This window comes from Trichechus manatus, unplaced genomic scaffold (assembly GCF_000243295.1).
Source record: "Trichechus manatus latirostris isolate Lorelei unplaced genomic scaffold, TriManLat1.0 scaffold00119, whole genome shotgun sequence".
NCBI lineage: Eukaryota > Metazoa > Chordata > Mammalia > Sirenia > Trichechidae > Trichechus > Trichechus manatus.
The window spans coordinates 5,088,854-5,106,651 of record NW_004444055.1 but is presented as its reverse complement, the minus strand read 5'-3'; the positions used below and the strand labels follow the sequence as shown (position 1 = coordinate 5,106,651).

At 37.5% G+C, this 17,798-nt stretch overlaps 1 pseudogene; it reads right to left on the bottom strand.

Annotated features, from left to right (window-relative positions):
- The window catches only part of LOC101352049 (high mobility group protein B1-like), a 113,411-nt pseudogene extending 101,241 nt beyond the window's left edge, over nt 1-12,170 (bottom strand).
- Between the last annotated feature and the right edge of the window lie 5,628 nt (nt 12,171-17,798).

Genomic DNA, 17,798 nt, shown 5'->3' with positions numbered 1-17,798 from the left:
CCCCTTAAAAGAGAAGAGGCCCAAACCCCAGTGGTGGCTTATAGGGACTTCAAGGTTAGAGAAGCAAGAGGCCAGGATTGAAATTGAGTTACAGAGGTAGAACTCAGAACTGGCTGAAGACAGGCCCGAGGGCAAGTAGGTCAAAAGTGGGCAAGAGGGAGTTCCAGACAACTCTCTCAACTGCCAAGATTCTTTTTAACTCACATCTCTCAGATGTGTGATGCATGGGATGAGCGTGTCAAGCAAGTTTAAAGAGCCTTGTGGCCAGCAGGACGGGCCTAAATTATTTCTCTTTTACCACGCCGCATCACTTCATTGCTTTAAGTCTTAAAAACAGGTGTGATGTTCAGCTACAGAAAAGACTGCTAGACCTTCCTAATGTGTTAAATATCACTGAGTCTTATTGAAGATAGGCAATAGAATTCTCTTTATGTAATTGATGAAAGTATGTTATGAGTCATTCGGATACTCTCATGATTTTTATATTGCTCTTGGACAGTTTGGATGATTTGGCACTCTGTATTTCTGCCCCCTGTTCTGCATTCAACCATCCTTGAAAAGCATCAAGTTGTTTCATGTCTCTGTACCTGTTTACATCATTTCTGTCTCCTCTGCAGGTGTACCCTTCTCTCTCTTTAAGACACAGCTGGAGCATCCCCCCCCCCTTTGTGTTTCCTTTGTGTTGTGTACACACCTCTATGTAATAACAATAGCGGATATTTATATAATGCTAGTTATGTATCAGACACAACTGATTTATAAGCCAAGTACTATTTTTAGCTCCATATAACAGATGAGAAAACCAAGGCTTTAGGTAAGTTAACAATTCACCCAAGGTAATCTGTTGTAGACACAATTCAAACCCAGACATCTGACTTCAAAAGCCAAGCACTAACCAGTATGTAATACTGCCTGCCGCTCACACATCTATTCTTCCATCCACCTAGCAAATATTCATTGAGAGCTTTGTACATACAAGGAACCACTCTCAGCTCTGAGGGTTCAGGAGTGAACAAAACAGATAAAATCTCTGCCTTCATGGAGTTTATATTCTACTGGGAGAGACTTACAATAAACAAATACATAAATATGTAACGTAGTTCCAGGAAGGTATAGGAGCAATAAAGAAAACTAATGCAGATGAAGGGAATAAAAAATGTCAGGGAATTGCTGCTTTAGATAACAGAGTAATGGAAGGCCACTCTGAGGAGGGGGACTGTGGGCAGAGAGTTAACTAAATGGCATTATTTCTGTAACCACAGAAATGTGATCTCTTTTTGAAGGCAGGGCTTGGTTTTATTTATCTGTCTTTCCAACACACTTTCAAATTACAGTACCCAAAAGGTGCTTGTGTGATGAAAATAGGAATATGATTATAAAAACCAAACAATGGGCTAGAAAGTCATGCCTGAAGTAATAAATGATTAATAAGAGCATTTGCCTGGGGGTTTAATTGAAGGAGACTGCAGTGAGGAAATTTTCCTCTTAACTCCTTGCATTTCATGGCCCAATGACTTCCTGTCCAAGAAATACATGCTGTCCTCTCTCCACAGTGTTTTCTTTGGCTTGCATATTCATTGGCTAAATATGTTTCAATCCACAATCCTCAGTGGGGAGCCTTGGTCGGCTTTCCTTTCCTCCAGAAACTTTACAAATAGAAACAATTACATCTGCCCACTGAATATTCCTGTAACTACCTACAGCACCAAATATCCTGAAAGCCAAAATGATCAAAAGAGAATGAAGTTCTGAAATTGTACTTTACTTGCCAAGGTAGCACATTTGAGACTTAATTCAGGTACAACTCCATGATTTCATCACCTCCCATCAACTCCTAAAAAGAAATCACTTTATTAATGTATGTCAAATAAGGAGGAAACATATGCTCTTATAGTTTCTTGGTAATCAAAAGGGAGGAGAGGGCTTGGAAATTCATTCAGCTTTTCGTTTATATTGTTTTTCTTCTAGATGTTAGAATACTACAGACTCTCTGTCAGAACCAACACGAAGTCGAAAGGTTAGCTGTGCAAGTGTAGGCCGCTTCAGAAAGGTAAACCAACATTGACAGACCTAATGAAATGGTATTATGAGGCATTGGTGGTTCAGTGGTAGAATTCCCACCTTCCATGAGGGAGACCCAGGTTCAATTTCCAGCCAATGCATGGCAAGCACAGCCACCATTCATCTTCAGTGGTGGCTTGTATGTTGCTATGATGCCGAACAGGTTTCAACAGCTTTCAGACCAATGAAAACCCTATGGGTCACCACAGTTCCATCTGCAAACCATCATGGGGATGGTGCAGGACTGGATAGTGTTTTGTTCTGTTGTGCATGGGGGTCGCCATGAGTTGGGGGCCAATTTGATGGCAGTTAACAGTAGCAACAGCAACAATGAAATGACATTAGGAAAACATAAGAGAGGTATATTCAATTTTCATTTAATTAAACTGTTTTGCATTTCAGTATTTATGTATGGACTTCATGCTGGGCCCTGCCCTGTACATTCAAACAGGGTCACAACTGAATTGGAAAGAGACCCCAGGGACAGATGGTAGCGGCAGAGCTGGGAGCGGGGGAGTGACGTGTTGAACTTGGACGTGTTGAACTTTGATGTGGCAGTAAGCGACCATGTCAGATGTTGGCAATATTTAGTACACTTCTAGATACCTTGGTCTGTCTTGAAGCATCTTTTTCCCTTTTTTTTACTCCTTCTCATCCTCTTTGCTTTACTGCTTCATATCCTGAAACATACCCAGCCAGATGCCTGACTGGGCTCAGTCTCAGAATCTCAAGTTACCCAACGTGCCATTGATTAAAACCATCATTCGGAGTCCATTCAAAAGTCCCACTCAGGGAGTTAGAAATAAAAATGTGATTCTCTTTATAGACTGACATGTAAATTATAAATTTGCTTTTTAATGAAAGACAGTTTAATATTTTATTCCTCAGTCTAGCAAGATATAATAACTTTAGGATGGCAAGTAAGTGTCACTCCTGACTCCTGAAGCCATGGTAGGCAATGTTAATCAATCTCTGTACTCCACTCCTTTGGGCCTGGTCTTGGCCTCTGATGTATACCTTGCAACATAGCATTCCAAGTGGCAACTACCAGTTGGTTAGAGTGAGCTTGTAATTGAAACCTCCTTGCCATCTTTGTACTATATGGCATTCTCTTTTATTTAGTTACTACATATGTAACAACAGGATCCTATGACACCTTGCCCATGCATATAAATGTACCTTAAAACAATATATTCAAAATTAATAAAAATAGTAACTCTGCATAGTTAGCTAGGACTGCATAGGTATCATTGCTTGAGTAAACTAGTCTTACAATCCACTATTTAGTTTACCCCAGAAACTAATGTATTAGCACGGTTATAAGCAAAAACTCTTTTTGTATCGAGAGCTCTGACTATGGATTTCAGCAAAGCCTAACTAGCTTTGGAGTTTGGTGAGGGAAATGGAGAGCTCTAAGAGCAAAGAGGTGTCGGTGGTTTAGTGGTAGAATTCTCACCTTCCGTGCAGGAGAACTGGGTTCTACTCCTGGCCAATGCACCTCATGCACAGCCATTACTCATCTGTCAGTGAAGACTCGCATGTTGCTATGACGTTGAACAGATTTCAGCGGAGCTTCCAGACTAAGACAGAATAGAAAGAAAGGCCTGATAAGCTACTTCTGAAAATCAGTCAGTGAAAACCCTATGAATCACAATGGTCCAATCATAACCAATCATGGGGATGGCGCAGGACTGACAGCATTTTGTTCCATCGTGTATGTGGTTACCATGAGTCAGGGGCAATACGAAAAATGGTTAAAAAGGAAAAGTTCAGAGAAAGGTCTGAGGGGCTAAATGAGTAACTTCTCTCCTATGGGCCCCTTGTCTATCTGCCTGTCTCCTGTCTCTCTTGCTCTTATATACATAAATAAAACAATTGTATTTAGTATGTATGACCGTGAAATATGCCTTGCATATAGGGAGACTCTTCACATATCAGTTTTACTTGAATCAAATTCTATTTTGAGGTTTTACTGAAAAGGTAGAAAGGAGAAGATGAAAAGGATTTTGGAATCAGAGGGCTTTGGTGTGAATCTCTGTGCTGTCATTTCCTGCCTGTAGAAATTTGGGAAACTAGTTTCCTATGTCAGACAGAGTCTTTGTTTCCTCAGGGCAGTGGCTGGGTGGTAATGTTTGCCTTTCAAGGTTTTTTTCTTAGGATTAAATGAGTGAACGTCTCCGACAACACTTTGAAACTGTAAAGTACTGACCAGTATGGCCTATTTTTGGTAAATTGGCAAATGGAGGACTTATAAAAATGTAAAATGCACAGTCAGTATCGATTGCTATACATCAATATTGTTATGAGCATACATTTCCAATTCTGAGTCAGTTTTAAAATGCAGAATTTGCTCTATTTTGTATTTCTCATAGAAGCAATATCATTGAAGTTAGGTAATACTTTATAACATTTGTACTTCCTCTAAATTTTCTTTCTTTCTTTTTGATAACTTCATATACTAATCAATGTAGATTCCACAGCAGTTTCTACAGAAGTGAGAGGAATAGTGGTCACTGGTTGGCCCGTGTGTCAGACAGATACAGGCGACATTCTATGAACTTCAGGAAACTAAGCAGTGTCACATCCCCATGTCTGTCTAAAATTAAATTTTGATTTCAACTCAGTGCTTTTGTGGTTCAGCAATAACCAAATAAACCACAACTGGTTTATTTAATGTGTAGTCCACACTAGTGGGTTGAATGACTAAACACTCAAGGTCTTCCCACAGTAAAATACAGGGTAGCTCACTGCATTTCTTCGCAATACTTTTTTCTTAGGATATTTACTAACACAACTAACTTTCCCTGTCTCTACAAATGAAAGCAGAGTCTAGGTGCAGATTACCCAAAATGAATGAGGTACACTATAAAGAGCTACTTTGAGGAGCATAGCAATAAAATCAAGAAGGATCTTTCTTAGCCTTTTAAAAAGATCTCCATCAAAATATTCTTTCCTGAGAACTAAGGAGGACTGCCCTCTTGAATACCCATCATGTCTTCATTTTTTGCTGCTTGATCTTGACTCTACTCATAGATTTATCATGACTCCAACATCTGTTTTTATTTTTGCATTCTGTCCATACACCCTGCATTCACCTCCTAACCACGTTGGGTATTAGTTACATGGCTGGCTTTACACTAGTGTTCCTCAGGAATGACCCCTCAGGCTTCTTGAGGTTGCATTCTACCGTATCTCAGGGTGTAGCCAGAGTAATATAGTGTTCAAGTGGATTCTGCTGGAGCCAGAAGAAAAGGAAACACTTCTAGTCTTTGTCCTTCTGTGTAGATTTCTGCTAGAGAATACCCTTGGATGGTTAGGAATAGCCTGTGTGAGAGAAATCACTAGTTGCCATCAGGACTGTGTTCGGGGGTTAGTGTCACTTGTTGAAGGAGGCCAAGTTCCAGAGGTGACCTCAGTATTGACACCTACTTTCTGTTCTCTTAGTGCTGGTGCTGGGGCTCCCATTTCACTGCACTTCACTCTGAGGACCTGGATTAGCAATAATGCCTAAGATATAATGTTAGCACTGTTTTGCAGCATACTTTCAGATATTCTGTTTTCATCTTTAAGGCACGGGAGAAAATCAGAATGAGGATAAGTGGTGGACCTTCGCCCCTGCTCTCAAGTACAAGACGGAAATGGAAAACAAAATTTCCCGTATTGATGAAAAATGGCAGCTTAGCATTCAGTTGCTCCTCCTCACTATATCTCTCTTAGGAAAAGAGGCAGTGGATTTGGACCAGTATATGCCTATGTTCATTATAATGAAAGTTTACTGTTGAAAGAGTATGCTTAGACAAATAACTACCTCCCCATAGCACCAAGATCATTGGCTAAGCGTAAGAATAGCTATAGGAATTTGATATGAAGATTTGCGTCTATTTGGAAAACTCAGCTACAGATAACAGAGAGGCATCTTAGTCCTCTCTGGTATTTTCAATCTCCTCATGTGAGTGCGGAAGTTGAACAATGAATAAGGAAGACTGAAGAAGAATTGATGCATTTGAATTAGGGTGTTGACAAAGAATATTGAATATACCATGGACTGCCAGAAGAATGAACAAGTCTTTGTTGGAAGAAGTACAGCCAGAGTGCTCCCTGGAAGCAACGATGGCAAGACTTTGTCTCACATATGATGGACATGTTATCAGGACGGACCAGTTCTTGGAGAAGGACATCATGCTCAGTAAAGTAGAGGGTCAGTGAAAAAGAGGAAGATCTTCCATGAAGTGGATTGACACAGTGGCTGCAACAATGGACTGAAACATAGCAACCATTGTGAGGATGGTGCAGGACCAGGCAGTGTTTCATTCTGTTGTACATAGGGTTACTATGTCAGAACTGACTCGACAACACCTAACAACAGAGTTCCATGTTCGGAAACAGTTGGTAAACTGTGTAGGACATAAGGTAATACGCAAATTACTGGTGCTGCCCGAAATCAGGAAAACAACGTGTATAGCTCCGTAGGCCTCGCTGATCCCAAACATGCCAAGTAGGTTTCTACATCAGACCTTTTCCCTACACTTCTCTCTATCTGGTATACTTTCTCTACAGCTATTTCTGTATAACTGCTTCTCTACCTTTCTTCAGATATCTGTCCAAATGTTACCTTAGTAGAATAGCTGCTCCTAAGCACCATGTAATATAGCATTTTCCTAGCATCCCTAATCATTCTCTTTCCTCCTTGCTGTTTTTTTTTTTTTTTTTTTCTTCTAGGCATGGTTGCCACCTGACATATTATACATGTATTGTTTTATGGATTGGCTGTCTCTCCCTACTAGCATGTAACAGCCTGAGGACAGAGCCTTTAACTATTTTGTTCTCTGTTGAATTCTAAGAACAGTGCCTAGCACATCAGGGGCACTCAATAATATTTGTTGAATGAATGAATGAATGAATACAGTCTAGAGGCATTTTCTCACAACCTTCCAAGATAAGAGTTCTTTGGCATAGCTGCAGGTCTGGCATATTCTTTAGAAGAATTGAATTACTAGCAACCATACTATTTTTTGAGCCAACAATAAGCCAATTTACTGAGTGCTGACCTTTTTTTGGTTGCTTTTTACATCATATTGTTCTATCTTTATAGCTATCTTATCATAGTCTTATTATCCCCGTTTGAGAGACGAGTAAAAGGTAGCTCAGAGAGGTCTAACAATCTGTCCAAGACCACACAGCTAATAAGAGGGGAAGTCATGAAACAAAATCAGACCTTTGTGACACCAAAGCCAAGAGTTATGCTATTTCACCAAGCTATCTCTCAGAGTAAGAGCAAGGACATCAGAATGTTGGACTCATGAACTGAGCAAAGCTCAACCTTACGAGTACTAACTAACAGGGTAGAAGATCTGGCTTTGAGTCCTAGCTGTGTCCCTAAAAGGGATAAGCCATCAAGCCGTGTCTCTCTCTCTTTATTTTAATTAACTTTATTGAGGTATAATTTATTTATGATAAAATGCACCGATTTTAAGTGTACAGTTTCAGTGAATTTTGGCAAATTTATACATTTGTGTAACCACTAGCACAATCAAAAAATAAAACATTTCCATCACCCCCAAAAGTTCCCTTGTGCCCCTTCACAGTTAATTCCATCCTCCCTGAATCCTAGGCAACTACTAATATACTTTTGATTTCTGTAGGTTAGTTAGCCTTTTCTAGAATTTTATATAAATGGAATCAGACAGTGCATACTCTTATGTGCTGGCATTCCGCTAGCGTAAGGCTTTTGAGATTCGTCTATTTTGTTGTGTGTACCAGTAGTTCATTCCTTTGTATTAGTGAATGTGTTGCATTGTATAAAATTTGTTTATCCATTCTCTTGTTAATGGACATTTGGTTTTTGTTCAACAGTTTTGGGCTGTTATGATTACAGCTGCTACGAACAATTGTGTGCAAGTCTTTGTGTGGACATACATTTTCATTTCTCTTAGGCAAATACTTAAAAATGAAGTTGCTGGGTCATATAGGAAGTCTATGTTTTTATGTATAAACACACACACACACAAAAAAAAAAAATCCTGCCGAACTATTTTCAAAAGTAGGTGTATTCTTAGTTTGGGATTTCACATTTGTAAAACAAAGGCATTAGAGTAGATGATCACTAAACTTCTTTCCAATGTTATGGGTGTCTAGGGCCTGCCATACAAGAATTCTGAGTCTTGCCTGTCTTGAGGCCCTAGGCATTGTTATTTCTCCTTTTTCTTTCTCGTAACTTAATTTCTATATATTTCTCTTATTCCTATTGTTGTCAATAATGATGATGATGATATTGATGACAGAAAGCTATCATTTTGTGAGCAATTATGTGTGTCAAGCACATTGCTAAGTGTTTTGCATGAATTTTATCATTTAATCCTCACAATAACCATTTGCTTCAAATACTGTTTTTAGAACCTATCTGTATGATGAAGGAACTGAAGCTCAGAGAAGTTAAGTAAATTTGCCTAGTTAACAAAGCTATTAAATTAAATGATAGAGTTGGAAAGCAAAATCAGATCTGCCTTGATTCCTTCTAACTTACTGATTTCCTAAGTTACTGATTTCTGATGTCCTGGTTCTTACTTCTTCATCTTTTATATGACTGTCCCTGGGTGGTACAAATGGTTTATACTTGACTATGAACTGAATCCACCCAGTGGCTCCATGGAAGAAAGGCCTGACAGTCTGTTTCTATAAAGATCACAGCCAAGAAAACTCTATGGAGCAGTTCTACTCTGTAACATGTAGGGTCGCCATGAGTTGGAATAGACTCAATGGCAACGAGTTTTAAGATCTGCCTGGCCATATTCTGGACCTCCTTCACCTTCTCAGTATTGTTCACCAGTTTTTCTTCAGTAATCCACACCCTGGCATGACATCAGTGTTCAATGACCCAGTGACTTTCCAGAAGGCAACAACAAAAAAGTAATTTAGAGAGTGAGGCAGGCTTAAGATCATCTTACTTATGTCAGCTCCATTAAGTTTTCATTAACAGTCAGAATGGGTTTCTCAAATCCTTGTAATGCCAGTAAGCATTGCTTTGGAAAAAGCAATGCTTAACCAATAAGATATCTTGTCTTCAGTTTATCTGAACCTAGAAAGTCCAGTCATTTCAAAGCATTACAGAGGTCATTGCCAATTTTGCACTGAAAAATTAACGTCCCCCTTCTCATTAAGGGGTGAAATTACCATGTTAGCTCTTCACAGAAATCAGAACATGTTATGGACTCTTCATACTTTTCTGTGCAGTTATCATTAGGCATAATACATACTCAGATATTGAGTATTATCATTTAGATTAGTAATGTTTTGTGTGAATATTTTGAAAATTTCCCACTCAATTATTTTTCACTACAGTCTTACGAGGAAAAAATCAAGACCGTATCAACCTTATTGTTCACATGCCAATGTTATGTCAATGCTAAATACGTATTTATAGTGCCAAACAACTCATATCATATTTTAAACATTCATTGACTTTTAAAAGTCCTGATAAGAGTTCTGAAATTGCTTTTCCTGAAATTACCTTCTCTCCACTCCTCTGCTTCTAGATTTAAGGAACTCAATCCCCTGTCCCCCACGAGCGTATTCTGACTATCCAATTTCCAGATTATTTATAGTCACCCCCAGACATTTTTAATTTAGTTATATGTTGTGTTTTATCATTTGCGTTTCACACATAGAGAGGCAGTGTGGCAAACTAAAAGGTATAAACTCTGAATTCAAACACTGGCTTTGCCACTTAAAAACTATGATTCTGGGAAAGTTCCATATCCTCCATAGGCCTCAGTTTCCTCATCTTAAAAAGCAGATAGTCCCTTATCCATTGTTGGTAGGATTGTACAGTGGTACAGCCACTGTGGAAAAGAGTTTGGAGGTTCCTCAAAAAGTTAAATAGAATTACCATATGATCCAGAAATTCCACTCCTAGGAATATACCCAAAAGAATTGAAAGCAGGAACACAGATACTTGTACTCCAGTGTTCACTGCAGCACTATGCACGATAACCAAAAGGTGGAAACAGCCTAAATGTCTATCAATAGATGAATGGATAAACAAACTATGGAACACACATACAATGTAATATTAATCAGCTGTAAAGAGAAATGACACATGCTACAACATGGAAGAACCTTGAAAACATTATGCTGAATGAAGTAAATCAGTCACAAAAGGACAGGTATATGATCCCACTCATATCTAATATCTAGAATAGGCAAATGTATAAAGACCAAAGTTTATTAGTGGTTGGTTACCAGCGGTGGGTAGAAGAGAGGGAGAAAGGAGGACTCAATGCTTAGGAGACACTGAGCTTCTGTTAAGGGGGATGGGAAAATTTAGAAATGGATAAGTTTATGGTTGAACATGGTGAGCATAATGTCACTGAATTATACATGTGAAGAATGTTGAAATGGCAATTTTTTTTCACATATACTTACCAAACACACACACAAAAGCAGATAATACTGCTCACAAATTATTAGAATACTAGCTATCTCATGAGGTCCTTGCAAACAGTAAATGACAATATATGAAAACTGACATGTGGTAAATGCTAAACAAACGACATCCTTCATCCTTCTCTCGGCATAGATTTTAAATTCTCTGTGGCAAAGCCATATCTTATGCCTCTGGATGCATTGCACTCACTCATTCATTTAATAAAAATTTATTGAGCACTCAATATGTGCTAAGCAATGTTCTTGTTGCTATGAATAGAGTCATGAATAAATCCTTGAGGACTTATGCGAGTGGGGATATAGACATATAGTAAATGAAAATTTAATTAAATGGTCTCACAAACATTTGGCACATGAAGGAATTCTCTGTGCTGTTAATAAAATCAGGGACATAAAGTAATTTATTCACAAACACTTGCTGGTGAATAGGAAAGTCATATTTATGATGCTGTCTTTTCTCTCTCATTGACCTGCATATTTGTTTGTACTTACTTCTTTCCTACTGGGTTCAGTTTCATGTCTCAACTTCTTTTGCATTCTGGGTATTTAGCCATTATCTCTATGTAGGAGATAGTCAATAAGTATTTATTGTTCATGATAATATATAGAAACAGCCTCAGACTCATTTTACTTATACAGAATTACTTTTAACAGACTCTAGCATATTAGAGATGATGTGAACAAATGAAGAGACATTTAAAATAATTTAATTAGAATATAATATTACATAAGTGTCAAGCTTTCCCATGTAATTTATAGGATTTGATAAAGATTCCTATAAAATCTTTTTATAGAAATTATTCTAAAATTTATTTGAAACACTAGGCCAAAAGTTACAAAAAATTTGAAGCAGGCAGACAAGAGTAAATTCTTTTGTGTGTGTGTGTACACTCTTTTGTATTTTTTTAAAGCATTTAAAAAACTGTGTCCACGTTACGTTTCTTTTTAGCTCCCGTAGGCCAAGGGTTTGTTTTTCAGTTAGCCTTCTAGAGGTCTGTATGCATTGCAAGGATTTGGTAAATGTATGTGACAGAAGATAATTTAAGAAGATTTTGTTTTTTGAATCTGAGAAAAAAAATAAGGCTTGGGAACCAATTGATTCGAACATCTGTCATATTTGGACAGAGTGTTTAAACCACAGTTTGAATACAAATTGAGTTTTGGCTGACAAACAGATTTTTATTTCAAAAATGGTTTACCTCAAAAACGTTTTGAGGATAAATGTTTTTTACCTTTTCCAAATATTTCTGCTAATTCAAGCATGGGCAAGTTTAAAAGCAGAAAGGAGAAAGCTCTTGAAAAGGAAGGGATTGAAGATACTGGTAAGAAAATTGTGCAACTATTATCCCAGCGTGAAGTCTTGCATTTTTGATTTCTCCTTCTCTCCAACTCTTCTCTTATCAAATCAGTCAACCAGTTTTAGAAATTCTTTCTCTACAATGTCTTCCATATCGTTCCTTTTTTTTCCCCACTTACATTGCCAACATCCTCATTCAGGCCTTGACCCCACTTACTCCTAGGCAATTATAATCACTTAATACTTCATTTCCTTGTTTCTGGTTTCTCTTACCTCTGATCTGTCTCAAACGTGCCAGCAGGAACATCTTCTTAAAGGACCGCTTTCCCGATATCACTTCTCCTGCACAGAATTTTCCTCGCTTTCTCATTACCTCTAAGCTTGAGCTCTTAGCTCATAGAGAGACTCACCACATCTGATATTGGTGACTCCTCACATCTGGTCTAATTTGCCTACTTTTCAGCCTTGTTTCTAACATTCCTGAATGCTAAGACATTCCTCCTTACTGCCTATTTATCCTTTTCCAAGTGTATTTTACATTTTCCTGGCTGTGTGGTTTTGTTCAGGTAATTATCAATCTTCTAAAATTTGCTTTTCTGTTTTTATAATGTAATTTAGGAAGGTAAAGAGATTGTCATAAAGTCTGTCTTCTAGGGCCTAGATATTACATTTTTTCAAATATGTCCCTGATTATATCATTATTATTGTAGAGCTATCACCTGCACTTTCAAAATGAAACAATTTTTCAGAGTGAACTTCAGTTCTTTAGATCTAGTCCTTCCTCCAAAAAACCCTCCATGGGATGGATTAACACGGTGGCTGCAACAGTGGGTTCAATCATACCAAAGATTGTGAGGATGGCACAGGATCTGGCAATGTTCTGTTCTGTTATACATAAAGTTGCCATGAGTTGGAGCCAACTGGATGGCAACTAACAACAACATGATAATAATTACATCAGAAATATTATTTCTCTGATAACCTAGTCAGTATAGAATTATTGTCGTTCTGCTTTTGTTCTTATATTTTCATTTACAGATCACTTTTTCTTTGATAGTCTCTTTTTAGATCTGAAATATTATAGAGATTTTTAAAGATCATGTACATATTTTTACTTTGACATTTTATATAAATGAAATGTAGATTTACACTTAAAGAAAAATAAAACAGGACAAAAACTGAATTATGCACAATTACTCTGAACATGACATGAATGATCTGTGTTTGAGGATACAGGAAACAAGAAAACTGGCCTAAACCTAAAACTTGAAAAGTGACAATGCCAGTGGGAAAATATTTCTGCAATATTGCCCTTTTATGAGCACATGTACGAATTTGATTTGCAATATAAGTAGCAGACCAATTGAACAAAGACAAAAATGAAAATGTGCAAACGTATGCTTTATGATATACCAAAGAGGGGAAAAGTTACAAGCTTACTCTAATAAAATATAGGACGAACATAAAATAAGAGAGATGATTGTTGACAATCCCAATCCAGGTAAAGATGGGAGCATTTATCAATTAAGGTTTTCATTGGGCATTTCTACATCTATATTAATTGTGCCTCTATTTTAATTAAGTACACATAAAGAGTAGCACCAAGTTTTGACCACTGAATATCCAGCGTTTACTTGTTTGTTGCTCTGGATCACCTTATGTTTTCTCTGCAATGTCTTGGGCAGCATAGGCATCACCTGGGAACTGTTGTTTTGATGAACAATGAGAAACATTCAAGTTTCACTAAACTTCGAAACTACATGTGCAGGATTTGGAGTTAGACACAATGGATTTGAATGTAGACTTTGCCACTCCTTTGTTGTGTGATTTTGTGCAAGTTGCTTAACATTTTCAACCTCATTTTTACATGGCAAAAATATTTAGAAATTTTTCTGACTTGATTAGTTAATACAGGTAAATCACCTAGCGTAGCACTCAACATTCAGAACATGATAGGGATTAATGTTACCATCAAGAACATGAAGTGGTGAAAATAACATGGATGGGGAGTCTGGACACTTTTTTTTCTGGTACTGATTTAAAAACTGACTTCTGTGTGATCTTAGGCAATTTGTGCTGCGTTTTTTTTTTTTTTTTTTTTTTTTTTTTTAGATGAACGTTTACAGTGCAAATTAGTTTCTCATTAAACAAGTAATACACACAGTATTTTGTGACATTGATTGCCAACCCCACTACATGTCAACACTCTCCCCTTCTCAACCTTGGGTTCCCCATTATCAGCTTTCCTGTCCCCTCCTGCCCTGTTGTCCTTGTCCCTGGGCTGGTAAACCCATTTAGTCTTGTTTTGTTTTATGGGCCTGTCTAATCTTTGACTGAAGGGTGAACCTCAGGAGTGACTTCATTACTGAGCTAAAAGGGTGCCAGGGGACCATACTCTTGGGATTCCTTCAGTCTCTGTCAGACCAGTAAGTCTGGTCTTTTTTTGTGAGTTAGAATTTTGTTCTACTTTTACCTCCAGCTCTGTCTGGGACCCTGTATTATGTTCCCTGGCAAGGCAGTAGGTGGTGGAAGCCAGGCACCATCTAGTTTTGCTGGACTCAGTCTGGTGAAAGCTGTGGTCCATTAGTCCTTTGGACTAATCTTTCCCTTATATCTTTGGTTTTCTTCATTCTCTCTTGCTCCAGATGGGGTGGGACCAGTGGAGTATCTTAGACAGCTGCTCACAAGCTTTTAAGACCGCAGATGCTATTCACCAAAGTGGGATGTAAAACGTTTCCTTTACAAGCTATGTTATGCTAATTGAGCTAGATGTCCCCCCAGACCATGGTCCCCAGCTCTCAGCTCAGTAATTTTATCCCTCAGGGAGTTTGGATGTGTCTATGAAGCTTCCATGACCTTGTCTTGGTCAAGTTGTACTGACCTCTCCAGTGTGGTGTACTCTTACCCTTTGCCAAAGTTACCACTTATCTATTGTCTATTTTGTGTTTTTCCCTCCTGACCCCTCCTCTTCCTCATAACCATCAAAGATTGTTTCTTTTTGTGTATAAACCTTTTCATGAGTTTTTATGATAGTGGTCTCATACAATATTCATCTTTTTGTGATTCACTAATTTCACCCAGCATAATGCCCTCCAGGTTCATCCATGTTGTGAGATGTTTTTCAGATTCATCTTTGTTCTTTATCATTCTGCAGTATTCCATTGTGTGTATGTACCATAGTTTGTTTATCCAGTCATCTGTTGATGGGCACTTAGGTTGTTTCCATCTTTTTGCTATTGTGAATAATGCTGCAGTGAACATGGGGGTGCATACGTCTACGTGTGTGACAGCTCTTATTTCTCTAGAATATATCCCAGGAGTGGGATTGCTGGATCATATGGTATTTCTATTTCTACCTTTTCCAGGAAGCGCCAAATCGTGTTTCAAAATGGTTGTGCCATTTTGCATTCCCACCAGCAGTGCATAAGAGTTCCAGTCTTCTCACAGCCTCTCTAGTGTTTGTTATTTTCTGGTTTTTTTTGGATTCGTGCCAGTAACGTCAGGGTAAGATGGTATCTCATTGTAATTTTGATTTGCATTTCTCTAATGGATAGTAATCAAGAGCATTTCCTCATGTGTCTGTTAGCCATCTCCACATCTTCTTTGCTAAAGTGTCTGTTAATACCCTTTGCCCATTTTTTCAATTGGATTATTTGTCATTTTGTTATAGAGGTGTTAGATTTTCCTATAGATTTTAGAGATTAGACCTTTGTCCAATTTGTCATAGCCAAAATTTTTTCCCAGTCTGTAGATTCTCTTTTTACTCTTTTGATGAAGTCTTTTGATGAGCATAAATGTTTAATTTTTAGAAGATTCCTGTTATCTAGCTTATCTTCTGCAGTTTGTGTGTTGTTGGTTATGGTTTCTATCCTGTTTGTACCACGTATTAGGGTCTCTAGTGTTGACCCTATTTTTTCTTCTATGATCTTTATAGTTTTGGGTTTTATATTAGGTCTTTGATCCATTTTGAATTAGTTTTTGTGTATGACATGAGGTATGGGTCCTGTTTCATTTTTTTGCAGATGGACATCCAGTATTGACAGCACCGTTTGTTAAAATGGTTTTCTTTTCCTCATTGAATGGACTTTGGGCATTTGTCAAAGATGAGGTAACTGTAGGTGGATAGATTTATATCTGGGTTCTCAGCTCTGTTCCATTGGTCAATATGTCTGTTGTTGTACCAGTACCAGGCTGTTTTGACTACTGTAGCTGTATAGTAGGTTCTAAGGTCAGGCAGTGCGAGTCCTCCTACTTTATTTTTCTTCTTCAATAGTGCTTTATTTCTCTGAAGCCTCGTCTCTTTCCATATAAAGTTAATGATTAGTTTTTCCATCTCATTAAAGAATGCTGTCGGTATTTGGATCAGGATTGCATTGTATTTATAGATTGCTTTAGGTAGAATTGACATTTTCACAAAGTTGAATCTATACGTATCCATTAGCATGTTATGTTTTTCAATTTATGTAGATCTCTTTTGGTTTCTTGCAGTAATGTTTTGTAGTTTTCTTTGCATAGGACTTTTACATCCCTGGTTATATTTATTCCTAAGTATTTTATATTTTTAGGGGCTATTATAAATGGTATTGTTTTCCTGATTTCCTTTTCATCATTCTCTTTATTGGTGTATAGAAATCCAACTGATTTTTGTAGGTTTATCTTGTATCCTGCTATTCTGCTGAATCCTTCTATTAGTTTCAGTAGTTTTGGTGTGGAGTCCTTTGGGTTTTCTATGTATAGTATCATATCATTCACAAATAAGGATATTTTAACTTCTTCATTACCAATTTGGATATTCTTTATTTCTTTTTCTTGCCTTATTGCTCTAGTTAGGAATTCTAGCATAATGATAAAGGCGATAAAGGGCATCCTTGTCTTGTTCCTGTTCTCAAGGGGAATGTTTTCAGTCTCTCTCCATTAAGAATGATATTGGCTGTTGGTTTTGTATCCTCTTTATTATGTTGAGGAATACCCTTCTATACCTATTTTATTGAAAGTTTTTAACAGGAATGGGTGTTGGACTTTGTTGAATGACTTTTCTTCGTCAGTTGAGATGATCATGTGATTCTTGTGTTTTGTTTATGTGGTGGATTATACGGATTGATTTTCTAACGTTGAACTACCCTTGCATACCTGGTGTGAATCCCACTTGGTCATGATGTATTATTCTTTTTTATATGATGCTGAATTCTATTGGCTAGAATTTTGTTGAGAATTTTTGCATCTAAATTCATGATAGATATTGATCTGTAATTTTCTTTTTCTGTATTGTCTTTGCCTGGTTTTTGTTTCGGGGTTATGCTGGCTTCATAGAATCTGGACGTATGCCTTCCTTTTCTATGTTCTGAAATAGTTTCAGTAGTACTGGTGCAAGCTCTTCTCTGAATGTTTGGTAGAATTCTCCAGTGAAACCATCTGGGCCAGAGCTTTTTCTTTTTTTGGGGGGAGTTTTTTTTTTAAATTACTTTTTCAATCTCTTCTCTTATTATAGGTCTGTTCATATTTTTAACTTCAATTTGTATTAGTTTTAGGTAGGTAGTGTGCTTCTAGAAATTTGTCCATTTCCTCTAGGTTTTCGATTTTTTTGGAGTATAGTTTTTCTTAGTTCTCTGTTATGATCCTTTTTATTTCAGTTGGGTCTGTTGTAATGTCCCCATTTTATTTCTTATCTGGGTTATTTGCATCCTCTCCTCTTTTTCTTTGTCAGTTTGGCCAGTGGCTTGTCGATTTTGTTGACCCTTTCAAAGAACCAACTTTTTGTTTCATTGGTTCTTTCTATTGTTTTTCTATTCTCTATTTCATTTATTTCCGCTCTGATGTTTATTATTTCCTTTCTTCTGATGACTGTGGGCTTCTTTTGCTGTTCTCTTTCTATTTGTTTGAGTTGTGTAGCTAATGTTTTGTTTTTGTCCCTTTCTTCTTTTTTGATGTGTGCATCTGTTGCTATAAATTGATCTCTAAGCACTGTCTTTGCTGTGTCTCAAAGGTTTTGGTATGATGT